This window comes from Aegilops tauschii, chromosome 1 (assembly GCF_002575655.3).
Source record: "Aegilops tauschii subsp. strangulata cultivar AL8/78 chromosome 1, Aet v6.0, whole genome shotgun sequence".
In the NCBI taxonomy this organism is placed as follows: Eukaryota; Viridiplantae; Streptophyta; class Magnoliopsida; order Poales; family Poaceae; genus Aegilops; species Aegilops tauschii.
This window is the reverse complement of record NC_053035.3, coordinates 447150383-447168783: the sequence shown is the minus strand read 5'-3', so window position 1 is coordinate 447168783 and position 18401 is coordinate 447150383. Positions and strand designations below refer to the sequence as shown.

Here is an 18401-nt window from a genome sequence, read left to right as displayed (position 1 = left end):
AAAACTGAGGAGGAGACGGCTTATTTTTTAAGCTGCCAAAAGAACTGGCCCTAAGTCCGCACTATTGATAGCTTGCAAGCAGCAAGATAGTTGACAAACTCACTCTCAGTCAAGTCAACTGCACTCTTAAATGTCGCCCAACTACAAGATACTTTTGCAGGCTCGGTGGCCAAGTGTGATGTCTCTACCATACTACTGGCAAGTGTGTGAACCTACGTTAACGCTAGCTACAAATACAGAGTACTTATGTAAGACTACCCACAGTGGAAGTAATATAGATAGTAACATCACCCATATCTAAATAAAATAGATGATGTGGCAAGTAATAAATGAAGAAAGAGAGGCATGCGATAACATAGCTAGTTACTACCAGGGGCGGAGCCACCGTTGTGGCATTGGGTGCAGTTGAACCCAACGAAAAGCTGTTGGTCACGTACGTATAGATAGGTCTTATTAGGCCTGAACCCAGTAAAAAAATTAGTCTGACCCCATCAAATAAATAATCCAACGTGGATAGGCTAAAAAGGCCGAAAGGCCCATAAGCAAATTGCCTCGATGCCCTAGTACGCAGGTCTCTCAATGCTGCCGTACGACTCGCACGCAGCCGCCGCCACGCCTTTTTACTTGTTTGGTTCCCGAACTCACATCCATCTTCTCACCTCTCGTCTCCGATGTTCGCCCATGCCTCCATAGTCGGACCCTGGGAGCAAGTAGACAACGGCGGCAAGCCATCGATTGAATTCCAAATTTAAGGTACTCCCGTGAGAGCACATCATCACATCTTCCCCTCTCGTGTGTTCTCTCTAGCATAATAGTCTGGCATGTCAATTAATTTGCCCTAGTTTTCTTATTGCTATATCATGGATTTGGTTGATCTAGACATGGAACAATATTGTTCAAAGAGAAATCGATCACCACATCCAGATAATGATGCAGAGGCACGCCGAGGTCTCTCACTAGATGCAGACAAAAGTGTGTCAAATGTCATTGTAAGTAGTCTCCCAAAGCATTAGAGAAATTGATTTATATCAGTTGCCTTATGATTTGGTTGATCGGAAGAGAATTTCCATGTACACGAGAAATCCTAAGAAGCAAGATGGGATTATGCACATATATTTTGCGAAGGGACCTTACAAGCCACTGGCTAATTTTTTTGTTATACATGGAGAGAAATTTGAAGATAATCAATGGAGACTTAATGTTGTTCAGAAAAAGTTACGCAATTAAAAGGTTGATAAGTTCATGAGTGATTGTCTGATTTGCTATATGAAGAAAGATATGTTTTTATCCATTAGTAATGATGTAATATTTAATCTTCTCAATATGATGAGCAATTAAAGGGGGGGGGGGGGGGGGGGGCACTCTGTATGACCGCCAATCTTTTTTGGCTTAATGGTACTTATTTTAAACTTATCAAACTAACTTCTTTTTTTCCCAATGTATTCAAGAAAATGAGAAGCTACACCTGTGCTATGAATTTATTTTGCTACTACTTCCTTTATAATATCTAAACAAGGGATTTTCTAATTTCATCCAACCAGTATGTGCCTTGCCTCTTCAGTTTTTAATGTAAAAAATGTGGGATAAGTGATATGATATTTCTATTTTTTATGTTATTTTTGGTGCCGTAGGACGGCGTAAAATTAGACTTTACATTAATCAATTTTTGTATCAAATTCTCATAAGTCAATGAGTGAACCCAATGGCTAAATTTTCTAGCTCCGCCCCCGGTTACTACTAGTATGAGTAACATCACACATATCAATGCAAGATGAGTCTATAGCATAATAAATGAAGTGTTGCATGTTATCACACATATGTTATTCCCCACTATGTTACTATCCATTGTGGCTAGTCTAAGGCCACGAGACATCTTGTCCAGCTAGCATGTGCGCACGTAGTAGAACGAGCCAGCCATCAATGGCCGCCCAATCGTCGCTGACACTCCTGCTCAGCCTCACCGCTGCTGCCGTCGGCGCGCTTCAAGCTCGCGGCCAACGAGTGCCTAGTCTCGAAGGTGAGCTTCATAACTGTTAACATAAAGGATACTTACCTAATTTGTTTCTGGAAGAAATATGATGAGAGTAGAGACGTACGTATTGTGTGTTGGTTGTTTTTGTCACGTTCAAATTCGTGCTCGCATTATGCAATGCAGGTTTCATCACCATAGGCTGCGGCCTACAGGAGCAGAGCAGCTACACGGCTCCCATCACCAAGATACCTACCATGTCGGACGCCAGCTACAACTACAACATCTCGGCCGAGTACATGAAGCCGCAGCCCGTGCTCGCCAGGAGCTACCACACCGTGCGCGGCTTCCCAGACACGCCCGCGGCTGCTACACCCTGCCGTCCCTCGTACCGGGGTCCAAGTACCTGCTACGGGCCTTGTTCATGTACAGCAACTACGATGGGCTCGCCAAGCTCCCCATCTTCGATCTCTACCTCGGCGTCAACTTCTGGCGGACGGTGAACATCTCGAGAGCCGACACCGGTGTTAGAATACAACTTGTAAGGGGCTTGCTTCGGTAGACACCCCCCAACAAAACATAAAAGGGCAGAATGGTCATACGGAAGAAACGTATGCCCACCTCGTATTGTACAATTGTGCCGGGCATACGTATACCGCGCGCATGGCCAAAAAAACGCCACGATCTACTCGCCCGCCTAATCTTCTCGCCCGCCCCATTTGGTCGCCCGATCACGGTAGTTCCAACTGGCCTATCACCGCCGCCGCGGATCGCCGCCATACGAACCCCGCCCGACGCCGCCCTCGCCGTCCCAACTTTGTCCATCGCTGCCTCGCACCGTCATCGTCCGTGGCCGCCTCTCACCGTCCATCCCAACATCGTCTGTCGCCGCCTCTCAACGTCCGTCCCAAAGTCGTCCGTCGCCGCCTGTCACCGTCGTCGTCCGTCGCCCCTCTCACCGTCGTCCTCCGTCGCCGCCCTCGCCGTCCCAACGTCGTCCGGGGCCGCCTCTCACTATCGACGTCCGACGCTGCATCCGCACCACGGTCGCCCCCCCGCCGCGGATCCTGCCAAGCATCCGGCCAGTTGATCGTCATGCACGTCACCGCCTGAAGGCCGTCGTCGAACGCCGGCGACGTCTACACCGCGGGCCAAGGTTTGTCATCTAAACCTAGCGGGCATGGGGCGGGCATGATGGATAGAAGTGAGGGATAGTTCGTGCATGTACTGATTTAGGGTTTAGGGTTCATCAAAACCTCCTGCCGCAGCGCCGCCTCCACGGACTACCGCATGATTTAGAGAACTATCGTTGCTTTGGGCATGATGCAGTGTACTAAACCTAACACACGATGTTTTGCAGTTCTGTGAGTTAGGCGTGTTGACATGGACGAAGAATCCGCATTCGGGAGGGACGAGAATGATACTGATAAGGTGACTAAGACCGATAACGATAATTTGAACGAAGATGATGACAGCAGCGACAACGATTCCGTCTCGTCATATGATATCTTACCTCCGGAGGATTTTGATAATAATGAACATGGCGCAAATAGCGAAAACGTAAGTGGCGTATATTTTGATTTTATTTTTGAATTTGCAAAGTATGGCATGGCTAACTATATATCTTTGTGCACAAATTTACAGGAAGATGTGGATGTTGACAATGTGCAACATAGTTGGCAGGAATCATTTGCAGATAACTTGAGCCAGGTTAGTTGATAGATGTTGTACATCGATCAATAGTATGATTTAAATGAAGTAATTGACATATATATTTTCAAATGAATGTTGTAGGCTGAGTCAGATGGTCCGAGCGTTGATCACGATGAGGGAGAGATCGATACTGACAAGGCTCAAAGGCAGCAGAAGATGCTTGAGACACATTGGAAGGTCATGGCTATGACCTTTCAGTCGCAAGGGGATGCATACATATTCTACAACAATCACGCCAGAGAGCACGGGTTTAGCATCAGGAAACAGAAGGTGAAACGAGGTGCTTCGGGAATGATACGGTACCGGCGGTTTCTTTGCTCCAGGGCAGGGAGAAGGCCGAGCAAGTTCATAACCATGGAGGGCCGCAAGCGCAGGCTTAGACCAGAGACTTGTTGCGACTGCGGTGCACATATGGTGGTGAAGCTGGACAGAGAACGTGGCGTTTGGTTCGTCGCATCATTCGTGGATGATCACAACCACGCGATGGCTCGGCCCGACGAGGTTTGTTTTTTGTGGTCACACAGATGGATTGGAGATGGCCAGAGGGCCGAGATATTGGCGATGGAAGCGGCCGGGATAAGAAAGCATATTATAATGGACAACTTCATCAGCAGATACGGTTCGTACGATAAGTGCGGGCTTATCAGGAGGGACATTTACAATCTTTGTTGCAGAGAAAAAATGAAGCTCATTGCAAAGGGTGATGCAGAGACGGCAGTTGGCATTATGAGGAGCAGGAAGGAGAAGGACCCTGAGTTTTTTTTGAGTATGTGCGTGGCAAGGAAGGGCGACTGAAGAGTATGTTCTGGTGCGATGCACAGTCGTGGAGGGACTATCAGGACTACGGAGATGTGGTCGTGTTTGATAGCACGTATAAGATGAACAGATACGGTATGTCGTTCGTCCCCTTTGTAGGAGTTAACAACCACCGTTGCACCACAGTGTTTGGTTGTGCCATCATTGCTGACGAGACGGAAGGGACATACGTGTGGCTGCTGCAGATATTTATGAAGGCAAACTGTCAGGTGAAGCCAAAGTCAATAATCACAGACGGTGACGCTGCAATGATCCGGGCTATTCGGACTGTCCTTTCAGATGTTTTCCATCGTCTTTGCTCGTGGCATATCGAGAAAAATATGCAGAGGCACCTGCATTACAAGTCACTGGATGAGTTCAGATCGCTCCTGTACTATGCCACCTCTCAAGCGAACTTTGAGCAGAGATGGAAAGCTTTCTATGATAACTGGAAGACGGATAGAACTGAAGAGTGGCTTGACAGGATGTACAGGAAGAGGAGACTGTGGGCAGCTTCATATCTTTCCGATGGTTTTTTTCTTGGTATGCGAAGTAACCAGAGGAGTGAAAGCCTCAACTCCTGCCTTCACCTTCACCTGGACTACGGTATGACAATTGTTGATTTGGTGGTGTATTATGAGAATTGTATAGTTCGCCTGCGTGAGAACGAGGCGTACGATGACTGCGAGGCATTCCAGAAGGAACCACCGTCTGTTACTGAATATAAAGCCCTTGAGGAGCATGCCGCCAAAGTATTCACACCTGCTAATTTCTACATCTTGCAAGATGATTTGCATAAGATGGGTCAGCTGGAGGTATTTGAGACGCTCGTGGGAATTGGGCGTCAGACATTCATGGTGACATGAAAGGATAACCACAAGTTTAGGTACAATGTTGTTTATGAACCAGGTAACTCAGAAGAAACTATTACATGCAGTTGTCTTAGGATGGTTCGGAAAGGGCTGCCATGCAAACACATTCTCTTTGTTCTCCATCATCTGAATTTAACTGAAATACCAAAGTGTTGTGTCCTTCATCGGTTGTCCAAACATGCGAGAGATGGGTTGCCTGTGCAGAGGAAGAGTGATATGTTTGGATGGGGTTGGTCAGGGCCATTGGAGAGAGAACGGTATAGTGCAACAACCATTAAAACCGCAGAAGCTGCTCATGTTGCAGCAAATGATCCCCTCTTGTTCGATGAGTTGATGAAGTGTCTGGACAACATAATAGCGCAGAAAAAGATTTCAGAGGAGGAACTTATAGGAAGTAGAAGGTATGCTATATATGCTGAAGAAGGAGGCAAGTCAGGCGCAACAAGTTGAGCCTGGTATTGGTGATCCTCAGAAAGTTTCGACGAAGGGTGCACCTAAGAAGGGGCGGTCAAAGGGGGGCCTCGGCGTTACAAAGAATGGTAGGCCAAAAGATTTTACAGAGAAGAAAAGTGGTCCTTCTGTGCAGTCTGTGTAGTCTCCCAGGTCATAATAAGGCTACATGTCATTTGAACGAGAAGTAAGATGTTATCTTCTTATTTTTGTTATGTTGCTACTTTGATTTTACCAACTATATTTGCTCACCCATTTTTTTATGTTTTGTTCAGGAACTGGGCGTAGAGATGCAGCTTGGTTTGTAGGAAGAATAAAAGTGGTCGCACGAACGTATGTTGTTTTTTATTCTTAGGAAGATTTCAGAGGAGGAACTTATAGGAAGTAGAAGGTATGCTATATATGCTGAAGAAGGAGGCAAGTCAGGCGCAACAAGTTGAGCCTGGTATTGGTGATCCTCAGAAAGTTTCGACGAAGGGTGCACCTAAGAAGGGGCGGTCAAAGGGGGGCCTCGGCGTTACAAAGAATGGTAGGCCAAAAGATTTTACAGAGAAGAAAAGTGGTCCTTCTGTGCAGTCTGTGTAGTCTCCCAGGTCATAATAAGGCTACATGTCATTTGAACGAGAAGTAAGATGTTATCTTCTTATTTTTGTTATGTTGCTACTTTGATTTTACCAACTATATTTGCTCACCCATTTTTTTATGTTTTGTTCAGGAACTGGGCGTAGAGATGCAGCTTGGTTTGTAGGAAGAATAAAAGTGGTCGCACGAACGTATGTTGTTTTTTATTCGTACGTGTGTGCAAGAAAACTTGATAAGTTATTTGTTTATGTTTTGTCAAAAGATTTATGTAATAAATTTGGAGATGGCATTGCATATGTTATACTACCTGGGCATGATGATGATTTTGTTTGCTGTTAGCTACCTGGGCTTATATGTTGTACTACCTGGGCATGATGATGATTTTGTTTGCTGTTTGCTGCTGTTTCCGGCCGCTCCTTTCTGTCAAAAAAATTTCAAAAAGTGAAGTTACAAAAAAATAGCCCAACCACAGCTGCTGGGCACATAGTGGCTTACATAACGTACCCAAATCAAGCCCAAAGGCGACTCGGGCGGCTGATCGAGCCCACTAGCGGGCCCAGCAACGGGGTCCAATCGGGGCACTGGACAGTATTAACAGAGGAGTTCGAAAATAGGGGGCGGAGGCAGCTATTTAAGCCGCTCCTCGCGCCCTCCCGCTTCCGAGGTGGGACTAAAAACAGCGATGGTGCCCCGCGCGGGTGACGGGAAGGGGCGTGGGCCGGGGCAGGAGCCCACTAGAGCGTCCTCGTGGGCCGGCCCAGTATCATGCAGCGCCAGCCAAAAAACAGTAAAATCGATGTTTCAGCGGTGATTCGAACTCGCGCCAGCGATGTGCAGCACGCGAAGACAAACCAGTTGAGCTACTAGTCAACGCTTACAGATTGAACCACGAAACGCTTAACAAACAATTGAAGCCGCGCTGTTCCAAAAAAAAAGAAGCTGACGAACAATAAAAAGAAATTTCACGAACTTGTTTTAAAAAAAGGTTCATGTATTCAAAAAAGTTCACTCTTTTGAGAAAAACTTTCACGGATTTGAAAGTTCACAAAATTTTAAAAAAGGTCACTAATTTAAGAAAGTTCACGGATTTGAAAAAGTTCATGAAAATTTAGAAAAACTTCAGGAAATACAACATAGTTCAAGAAAAATGAAAAAAAGTTCATCAATTTTTCAAAAAGTTCATGAATAGAAGTTCACAAACCTCAAAATTAGTTCACGTATTTTTAGAAAAATCATCCATTTTATAAAAAGTTCATCGAAATTGAAAAAAGTTCATCAAAAAGGAAAATTAATTTTGAAAAAATGAGTTCATTGATTTTGGAAAAAACATCAAAAATGAAAAAGAGTTCATCAATTTTGAAAAAGTTCATTGAATTTGAAAATGAGTTCATCTAAAAAAATGTTCAAGAATTTGAAAAAATGTTCATAGATATCGAAAAAGTTCATCGAATTTGAAAAAGAGTTCATTGATTTTGAAAAAAAGTTCATCGAATTTGAAATAAGTTCACCAAATTTGAAAAAAAGTTCTTCAAATTTGAAAAAAGTTAATCAATTTTGATAAAACTTCATTCTATTTAAAAGGTTCACGAATTTGAAAAAATGTTCGCACATTGAAAAGAAAAAAGGAAAATAAGAAAAGAAAAAGAAAAAGAAAAAAGGAACAAAAAAAAGCCCAGAAATCAGTGACGCGGGGGTATACTATTTTTGCTGCACTTTTGAACAGAAAAAAAGAAGGAAGAAACGGGCCGGCCCAGCGTGACACCCGTTAGGAAATGCCTCCTCCCCCGGCCCACGCCCCCTCCCGTCGCCCGCGCGGGGCTCCTCCCCCGGCCCACGCCCCCTCCCGTCGCCCGCGCGGGGCAGCATCGCCGTTTTTAGTCCCACCTCAGAAGCGGGGGGGGGGGGGGGGGCTTAAATAGCTGCCCCCGCCCCCTGTTTCGAACTCCTCTGTTACTACTCTCCTGTGCCCCGTTGGACCCCGTTGCTGGGCCCGCTAGTGGGCTCAATCAGCCGCCCGAGTCGCCTTTGGGCTTGATTTGGGTACGTTCTGTAAGCTACTATGGGCCCAGCAGCGGTGGTTGGGCATTTTTTTTATAACTTTTCTTTTGGACATTTTTTGTAACTTAACTATTTGCACAGAAAGGAGCTGCCGGCCGGTCAGGATGTAAATGGTCAATCCGCTGGACGATTGTGGGACTGCCCGCACTGACCACCACCTTTTATGTGGGATTACAAAGCTGACATACAAAGGATCATTGGAATACAGGAAGTATGACAACAAATGGCAGTACATACAAAGTTAAAATGGGAAACAATGGATAATATTAGCCCACATTGAAAATGGCAAACAGTGCATAATACAAAGTGCGAATATAACATGTTCAAAAATCATCACCCACAATGCTGCAAATAAGAGTGATATTGTAGCAGACCACATCACATTTATTTAGTTGCGAAACATGCTAAACCATGCCGCAGATAAGAGTGATATTGTAGCAAATACCGACCACTTCAAATAAAGAGATGTCTTAATATGTAAATTGTATCAAGTACCGACAACGGCACGTTTATTTAGTGGAGATAATAGCGAACACCCCATCCTCCGACTCATTTCTTCTCCATGATCTTGAGGATCTTCTCTTTCACTACTTCCTTCATGTTGCATTCTGAAGAAAGTATTTCAGCTAGAATGCGTCCCCTTGAAGCATTAACCTCATCTTGATCGAACTCAAATGTCCAATCATCTCCGTCCCAGTTTTGAACGCATTTCACCACGAAAAGACCACAAGAGACTCTGGAAGAAACCACAAGTCAATTATTGATGGATCATACAAGTACATACTAATTCAACATTTGCAACATACCCGTCTGTTTGTGACGGCATATCGAACTCCCTTATTGGCCAGGAAGATACGTCAGGATGTTCCGTTCCAATAAGAGAATTCACCTCCTTTGTATCATTAGCTATTTCTGCCCTCTGAAATAAAAATGACAAATCCATATGAAGTACGTTTTGAATAACTATATATTGTTTTATGTAACGTTCTAAGCTTACCAGCTTAGCAATCTTTGCAAGAACTCTTTTGCTGCATTTACCAGTAGAGTTTAAAACTTGAAACTCTTTTTTCTTGTTGTGCATAAGAACTGCTATCCAATGATTTTCTTCCACATGAAAAGGAAAGTATGCCTACAACAAAGTTTATTCATGTTGGTGTACACACAGATGTACTACGAATGATCATACTAAACTGAAGTACCTTATCTTTGATGAAATACTCTTCAGTAACTCTAGACACCATTTTAGTTTGGTTTGTGAAATGATCCATAAAATGCCTCTTAGAGTTGTTAACCTTTCCATCAGCATGAAGAATAAGCCAGTGGGACACCCAAGATGATAATATGTGACGGTCAGCACGAGGATTATGGGTCTGCATATGGTTGCAATAACTATTGATGACCTACAAAATAACATAACAGCAATACGCCTATTAGATAATTTATGTAAATGACATGTACAACTTAATAAATTATTGTTGGGTAACGTAGCAGAAATTCAAAATTTTCTACGCATCACCAAGATCAATCTATGGAGTAATCTAGCAACGAGGGGAAGGGGAGTGCATCTACATACCCTTGGAGATCGCGAGCGGAAGCGTTCAAGAGAACGGGGTTGATGGAGTCGTACTCGTCGTGATCCAAATCACTGATGATCCTAGCGCCGAACGGACGGCACCTCCGCGTTCAACACACGTAAGGAGCGGCGACGTCTCCTCCTTCTTGATCCAGCAAGGGGGGAGGAGAGGTTGATGGAGATCCAGCAGCACGACGGCGTGGTGGTGGAAGTAGCGGGATCCCGGCAAGGCTTCGCCAAGCGCAAGCGGGGAAGAAGAGGTGTCACGGGAGGGAGAGGGAGGCGCCAGGGCTTAGGTATTGCTGCCCTCCCTCCCCCCACTATATATAGGGCCAAGGAAGAAGGGGGGGGGGCGCAGCCTTGGCCCTTCCTCCAAGGAAGGGTGCGGCCAGGGAGGAGTCCTTCCCCCCCAAGGCACCTCGGAGGTGCCTTCCCCCTTTAGGACTCTCCCTTTTTTCTTATCTCTTGGCACATGGGCCTCTTGGGGCTGGTGCCCTTGGCCCATATAGGCCAAGGCGCACCCCCTACAGCCCATGTGGCCCCCCGGGGCTGGTGGACCCCCTTGGTGGACCCCCGGACCCCTTTTGGCACTCCCGGTACAATACCGATAAAGTGCGAAACTTTTCCGGCGACCAAAATAAGACTTCCCATATATAAATCTTTACCTCCGGACCATTCCGGAACTCCTCGTGACGTCCGGGATCTCATCTGGGACTCCGAAAAACTTTCGGGTTACCGCATACTAATATCTCTATAACCCTAGCGTCACCGAACCTTAAGTGTGTAGACCCTACGGGTTCGGGAACCATGCAGACATGACCGAGACGTTCTTCGGTCAATAACCAACAGCGGGATCTGGATACCCATGTTGGCTCCCACATGTTCCACGATGATCTCATCGGATTAACCACGATGTCGAGGATTCAATCAATCCCGTATACAATTCCCTTTGTCTATCGGTATGTTACTTGCCCGAGATTCGATCGTCGGTATCCCGATACCTTGTTCAATCTCGTTACCGGCAAGTCTCTTTACTCGTTCCGTAACACATCATCGCGTGATCAACTCCTTGGTCACATTGTGCACATTATGATGATGTCCTACCGAGTGGGCCCAAAGATACCTCTCCGTTTACACGGAGTGACAAATCCCAGTCTCGATTCGTGCCAACCCAACAGACACTTTCGGAGATACCTGTAGTGCACCTTTATAGCCACCCAGTTACGTTGTGACGTTTGGTACACCCAAAGCATTCCTACGGTATCCGGGAGTTGCACAATCTCATGGTCTAAGGAAATGATACTTGACATTAGAAAAGCTCTTAGCAAACGAACTACACGATCTTGTGCTCGGCTTAGGATTGGGTCTTGTCCATCACATCATTCTCCTAATGATGTGATCCCGTTATCAACGACATCCAATGTCCATGGTCAGGAAACCGTAACCATCTATTGATCAACGAGCTAGTCAACTAGAGGCTTACTAGGGACATGGTGTTGTCTATGTATCCACACATGTATCTGAGTTTCCTATCAATACAGTTCTAGCATGGATAATAAACGATTATCGTGAACAAGGAAATATAATAATAACCTATTTATTATTGCCTCTAGGGCATATTTCCAACAGTCTCCCACTTGCACTAGAGTCAATAATCTAGTCCACATCACCATGTGATTAACATTCATAGGTCACATCACCATGTGACCAACATCCAAAGAGTTTACTAGAGTCAACAATCTAGTTCACATCTCTATGTGATTAACACTCAATGAGTTCTGGTTTGAACATGTTATGCTTGTGAGAGAGGTTATTAGTCGACGGGTCTGAACCTTTCAGATGCGTGTGTGCTTTACGAATATCTATGTCATCTTATGGATGCTACCACGCGCTATTTGGAGCCATTTCAAATAACTGCTCTACTATACGAATCCGGTTTACTACTCAGAGTTATCCGGATTAGTGTCAAAGTTCGCATCGACGTAACCCTTTACGATGAACTCCTTTTCACCTCCATAATCGAGAAAATTCCTTACTCCACTAGATACTAAGGATAAGTTCGACCGCTGTCATGTGATCCATTCCCGGATCACTATTGTACCCCTTGACCAACTCATGGCAAGGCACACTTCATGTGCGGTACACAGCATAGCATACTGTAGAGCCTACGTCTGAAGCATAGGGGACGACCTTCGTCCTTTCTCTCTCTTCTGCTGTGGTCAGGTCTTGAGTCTTACTCAATACTCACACCTTGTAACACAGCCAAGAATTCCTTCTTTGCTGATCTATTTTGAACTCTTTCAAAATCATGTCAAGGTGTGTGTTCTTTGAAAGTATCTTCGGGCGTCTTGATCTATCTCTATAGATCTTGATGCCCAATATGTAAGCAGCTTTTATCCAGGTCTTCCTTTTGAAAAACTCCTTTCAAACAACCCTTTATGCTTTCCAGAAATTTTACATCATTTCGGATCAACAATATGTCATTCACATATACTCATCAGAAATGTTGTAGCGCTCCCACTCACTTTATTGTAAATACAAGTTTCTAACAAACTTTGTATAAACCCAAAAACTTTGATCACTCCATCAAAGCGTATATTCTGACTCCGAGATGCTTGCTCTAGTCCATGGAAGGATCGCTGGAGCTAGCATACCTTTTAGCATCCTTAGGATCGACAAAACCTTCCTGATTGTATCACATACAACCTTTCCTTACGAAAACTGGTAAGGAAACTTGTTTTTGACATCCATCTGCCAGATTTCATAAATGCAGCTAATGCTAACATGATTCCGACGGACTTAAGCATCGCTATGGATGAGAAAATCTCATCGTAGTCAACTCCTTGAACTTGTGAAAATACTCTTTGCCACAAGTCGAGCTTCATAGACGGTAACATTACCGTCCATGTCCGTCTTCTTCTTAAAGATCCATTTATCTCAATGGCTTGCCGATCATCGGGCAAGTTCACCAAAGTCCATGCTTTGTTCTGATACATGGATCCTATCTCGGATTTCATGGCTTCTAACCATTTGTCGGAATATGGGCCCACCATCGCTTCTCCATAGCTCGTAGGTTCATTATTGTCTAACAACATGATATCTAAGACAGGATTATGTACCACTCTGAAGTAGCACGCATCCTCGTCGTCCTACGAGGTTTGGTAGTGACTTGATCCGAAGTTTCATGATCACTATCATAAGCTTCCACTTCAATTGGTGTAGGTGCCACAGGAACAACTTCCAGTGCCCTGCTACACACTAGTTGAAGTGACGGTTCAATAACCTTATCAAGTCTCCACCATCCTCCCACTCAATTCTTTCGAGAGAAACTTTTCCTCGAGAAATGACTCGTTTCTAGAAGCAATTACTTTTGCTTCCAGATCTGAAATAGGAGGTATACCCAACTGTTTTGGGTATTCTATGAAGATGCATTTATCCGCTTTGGGTTCGAGCTTATTAGCCTGAAACTTTTTCACATAAGCATCGCAGCCCCAAACTTTTAAGAAACGACAACTTAGGTTTCTCTAAACGGTGTCGTCTCAACGGAATTGCGTGGTGCCTTATTTAAAGTGAATGCGGTTGTCTCTAATGCCTAACCCATAAACGATAGTGGTAATTCGATAAGAGACATCATGGTATGCACCATATCCAATAGGGTGCAGCTATGATGTCCGGACACACCATCACACTATGGTGTTCCAGGCGGTATTAATTGTGAAACACTTTCCACAATGTCTTAATTGTGTGACAAACTCGTAACTCAGATACTCATCTCTATGATCATATCACAGACATTTTATCCTCTTGTCACGATGATCTTCAACTTCACTCTGAAATTACTTGAACCTTTCAATAATTCAGACTTGTGTTTTATCAAGTAAATACACTCAGCATCTACTCAAATCATCTGTGAAGTAAGAACATAACTATATTCACTGCATGCCTCAGCACTCATTGGACTGCATACATCAAAATGTATTACTCCCAATAAGTTGCTCTCTTGTTCCATCTTACTGAAAATGAGGCCTCTCAGTCATCTTGCCCATGTGGTATGATTTGCATGTCTCAAGTGATTCAAAATCAAGTGAGTCCAAACGATCCATCTGCATGGAGTTTCTTCATGCATATATACCAATAGACATGGTTCGCATGTCTCAATCTTTCCAAAAACGAGTGAGTCCAAAAATCCATCTACATGGAGCTTCTTCATGCGTTCTATACCAATATGACTCAAATGGCAGTGCCACAAGTATGTGGTACTATCATTACTATTTTATATCTTTTGTCACGAACATGTGTATCACTGCGATCGAGATTCATTTTAGGTGCAAGACCATTGAAGGTATTATTCAAATAAACAGAGTAACCATTATTCTCCTTAAATGAATAACCGTATTGCGATAAACATAATCCAATCATGCTCAACGCAAACACCAAATCTCGATGGTAGAGGGAGCATGCGATGCTTGATCACATCAACCTTGGAAACACTTCCAACACACATCGTCATCTCACCTTTATCCAGTCTCCATTTATTCCGCAGCTTTTATTTCAAGTTACTAACACTTAGCAACCGAACCGGTATCTAATACCCTGGTGCTGCTAGGAGTACTAGTAAAGTACACATTCATATAATGTATATCCAATATACTTCTGTCGACCTTGCCTGCCTTCTCATCTACCAAGTATCTAGGGTAGTTCCGCTTCAGTGACCGTTCCCCTCATTACACAAGCACTTAGTCTCGGGTTTGGGTTCAACCTTGGGATTCTTCACTAGAGCAGCAAATGACTTGCTATTTCATGAAGTATCCCTTTTGCCCTTGCCCTTCTTAAACTAGTGGTTTTACTAACCATCAACAATTGATGCTCCTTCTTGATTTCTACTCTCGCGGTGTCAAACATCGCGAATAGCTCAAGGATCATCATAACTATCCCTGATATGTTATAGTTCATCACGAAGCTCTACTAGCTTGGTGGCAGTGACTATGGAGAACCATCACTATCTCATCTGGAAGATTAACTCCCACTCGATTCAAGCGATTGTGGTACTCAGACAATCTGAGCACATGCTCAACGATTGAGCTTTTCTCCCTTAGTTTGCAGGCTTAAGAAACTTGTCAGAGGTCTCATACCTCTTGACGTGGGCACTAGTCTGAAATCCCAATTTCAGTCTTCGGAACATCTCATATGTTCTGCGACGTTTCACAAACGTCTTTGATGCCACAATTCTAAACCGTTAGCATTACGCACTGAACTATCACACAGTCATCAAAACGTGTATGTCAGATGTTCCGCAACATCTACAGACGACGCTGAGGTTCAGCACACCGAGCGGTGCATTAAGGACATAAGCCTTCCGGCAGCAATGAGGACAATCCTCAGTTTATGAACCCAGTCCACATAATTGCTACTACCAACTTTCAACTAAATTTTCTCTAGGAACATATCTTAAACAGTAGAACTAAAGCGTATGACATAATTTGTAAAGACCTTTTTGACTATGTTCATGATAATGAAGTTCATCTGATTATGAACTCCCACTCAGATAGACATCCCTCTAGTCATCTAAGTGATACATGATCCGAGTCAAACTAGGCCGTGTCCGATCATCACGTGAGACGGACTAGTCATCATCGGTGAACATCTCCATGTTGATCGTATCTACTATACGACTCATGTTCGACCTTTCGGTCTCTTGTGTTCCAAGGCCATGTCTGTACATGCTAGGCTCGTCAAGTCAACCTAAGTGTTTCGCATGTGTTCTGAGGCCATGTCTGTACATGCTAGGCTCGTCAACACCCGTTGTATTCGAACGTTAGAATCTATCACACCCGATCATCACGTGGTGCTTCGAAACAACGAACCTTCGCAACGGTGCACAGTTAGGGGGAACACGTCTCTTGAAATTTTAGTGAGGGATCATCTTATTTAAGCTACCGTCGTTCTAAGCAAATAAGATGCATAACATGATAAACATCACATGCAATCAAATAGTGACATGATATGGCCAATATCATTTTGCTCCTTTGATCTCCATCTTCGGGGCACCATGATCATCTTTGTCACCGGCATGACACCATGATCTCCATCATTGTGTCTTCATGAAGTTGTCACGCCAACGATTACTTCTACTTCTATGGCTAACGCGCTTAGCAATAAAGTAAAGTAATTTACATGGCGTTATTCAATGACACGCAGGTCATACAAAAATAAAGACAACTCCTGCCGGTTGTCATACTCATCGACATGCAAGTCGTGATTCCTATTACAAGAATATGATCAATCTCATACATCACATATATCATTCATCACATCTTCTGGCCATATCACATCACATAGCACATGCTGCAAAAACAAGTTAGACGTCCTCTAATTGTTGTTGCAAGTTTTTACGTGGCTTGTATAGGTTTCTAGCAAGAACGTTTCTTACCTACGTAAAACCACAACATGATATGCCAATTTCTATTTACCCTTCATAAGGACCCTTTTCATCGAATCCGTTCCGACTAAAGTGGGAGAGACAGACACCCGCTAGCCACCTTATGCAACTAGTGCATGTCAGTCGGTGGAACCTGTCTCACGTAAGCGTACGTGTAAGGTCGGTCCGGGCCGCTTCATCCCACAATGCCGCCGAAACAAGATAAGACTAGTAGCGGCAAGAAGAATTGACAAAATCGACGCCCACAACTACTTTGTGTTCTACTCGTGCATAGAAACTACACATAGACCTAGCTCATGATGCCACTGTTGGGTAACGTAGCAGAAATTCAAAATTTTCTACGCATCACCAAGATCAATCTATGGAGTAATCTAGCAACGAGGGGAAGGGGAGTGCATCTACATACCCTTGTAGATCGCGAGCGGAAGCGTTCAAGAGAACGGGGTTGATGGAGTCGTACTCGTCGTGATCCAAATCACCGATGATCCTAGCGCCGAAGGGACGGCACCTCCGCGTTCAACACACGTATGGAGCAGCGACGTCTCCTCCTTCTTGATCCAGCAAGGGGGGAGGAGAGGTTGATGGAGATCCAGCAGCACGACGGCGTGGTGGTGGAAGTAGCGGGATCCCGGCAAGGCTTCGCCAAGCGCAAGCGGGGAAGAAGAGGTGTCACGGGAGGGAGAGGGAGGCGCCAGGGCTTAGGTATTGCTGCCCTCCCTCCCCCCCACTATATATAGGGCCAAGGGAGAGGGGGGAGCAGCCTTGGCCCTTCCTCCAAGGAAGGGTGCGGCCAGGGAGGAGTCCTTCCCCCCCAAGGCACCTCGGAGGTGCCTTCCCCCTTTAGGACTCTCCCTTTTTTTATTATCTCTTGGCGCATGGGCCTCTTGGGGCTGGTGCCCTTGGCCCATATAGGCCAAGGCGCACCCCCTACAGCCCATGTGCCCCCCCGGGGCTGGCGGACCCCCTTAGTGGACCCCCGGACCCCTTTCGGCACTCCCGGTACAATACCGATAAAGTGCGAAACTTTTCCGGCGACCAAAATAAGACTTCCCATATATAAATCTTTACCTCTGGACCATTCCGGAACTCCTCGTGACGTCCGGGATCTCATCCGGGACTCCGAACAACTTTCGGGTTACCGCATACTAATATCTCTATAACCCTAGCGTCACCGAACCTTAAGTGTGTAGACCCTACGGGTTCGGGAACCATGCAGACATGACCGAGACGTTCTCCGGTCAATAACCAACAGCGGGATCTGGATACCCATGTTGGCTCCCACATGTTCCACGATGATCTCATCGGATTAACCACGATGTCGAGGATTCAATCAATCCCGTATAAAATTCCCTTTGTCTATCGGTATGTTACTTGCCCGAGATTCGATCGTCGGTATCCCGATACCTTGTTCAATCTCGTTACCGGCAAGTCTCTTTACTCGTTCCGTAACACATCATCCCGTGATCAACTCCTTGGTCACATTGTGCACATTATGATGATGTCCTACCGAGTGGGCCCAGAGATACCTCTCCGTTTACACGGAGTGACAAATCCCAGTCTCGATTTGTGCCAACCCAACAGACACTTTCGGAGATACCTGTAGTGCACCTTTATAGCCACCCAGTTACGTTGTGACGTTTGGTACACCCAAAGCATTCCTACGGTATCCGGGAGTTGCACAATCTCATGGCCTAAGGAAATGATACTTGACATTAGAAAAGCTCTTAGCAAACGAACTACACGATCTTGTGCTAGGCTTAGGATTGGGTCTTACATCATTCTCCTAATGATGTGATCCCGTTATCAACGACATCCAATGTCCATGGTCAGGAAACCGTAACCATCTATTGATCAACGAGCTAGTCAACTAGAGGCTTACTAGGGACATGGTGTTGTCTATGTATCCACACATGTATCTGAGTTTCCTATCAATACAGTTCTAGCATGGAT

The 18401-nt window shown here is 44.9% G+C and overlaps 1 pseudogene; it reads left to right on the top strand.

Annotated features, from left to right (window-relative positions):
* The first annotated feature begins 1920 nt into the window (after nt 1–1920).
* Nucleotides 1921–18401, top strand: part of LOC109749334 (putative leucine-rich repeat receptor-like serine/threonine-protein kinase At2g19230) — a 33237-nt pseudogene continuing 16756 nt past the window's right edge.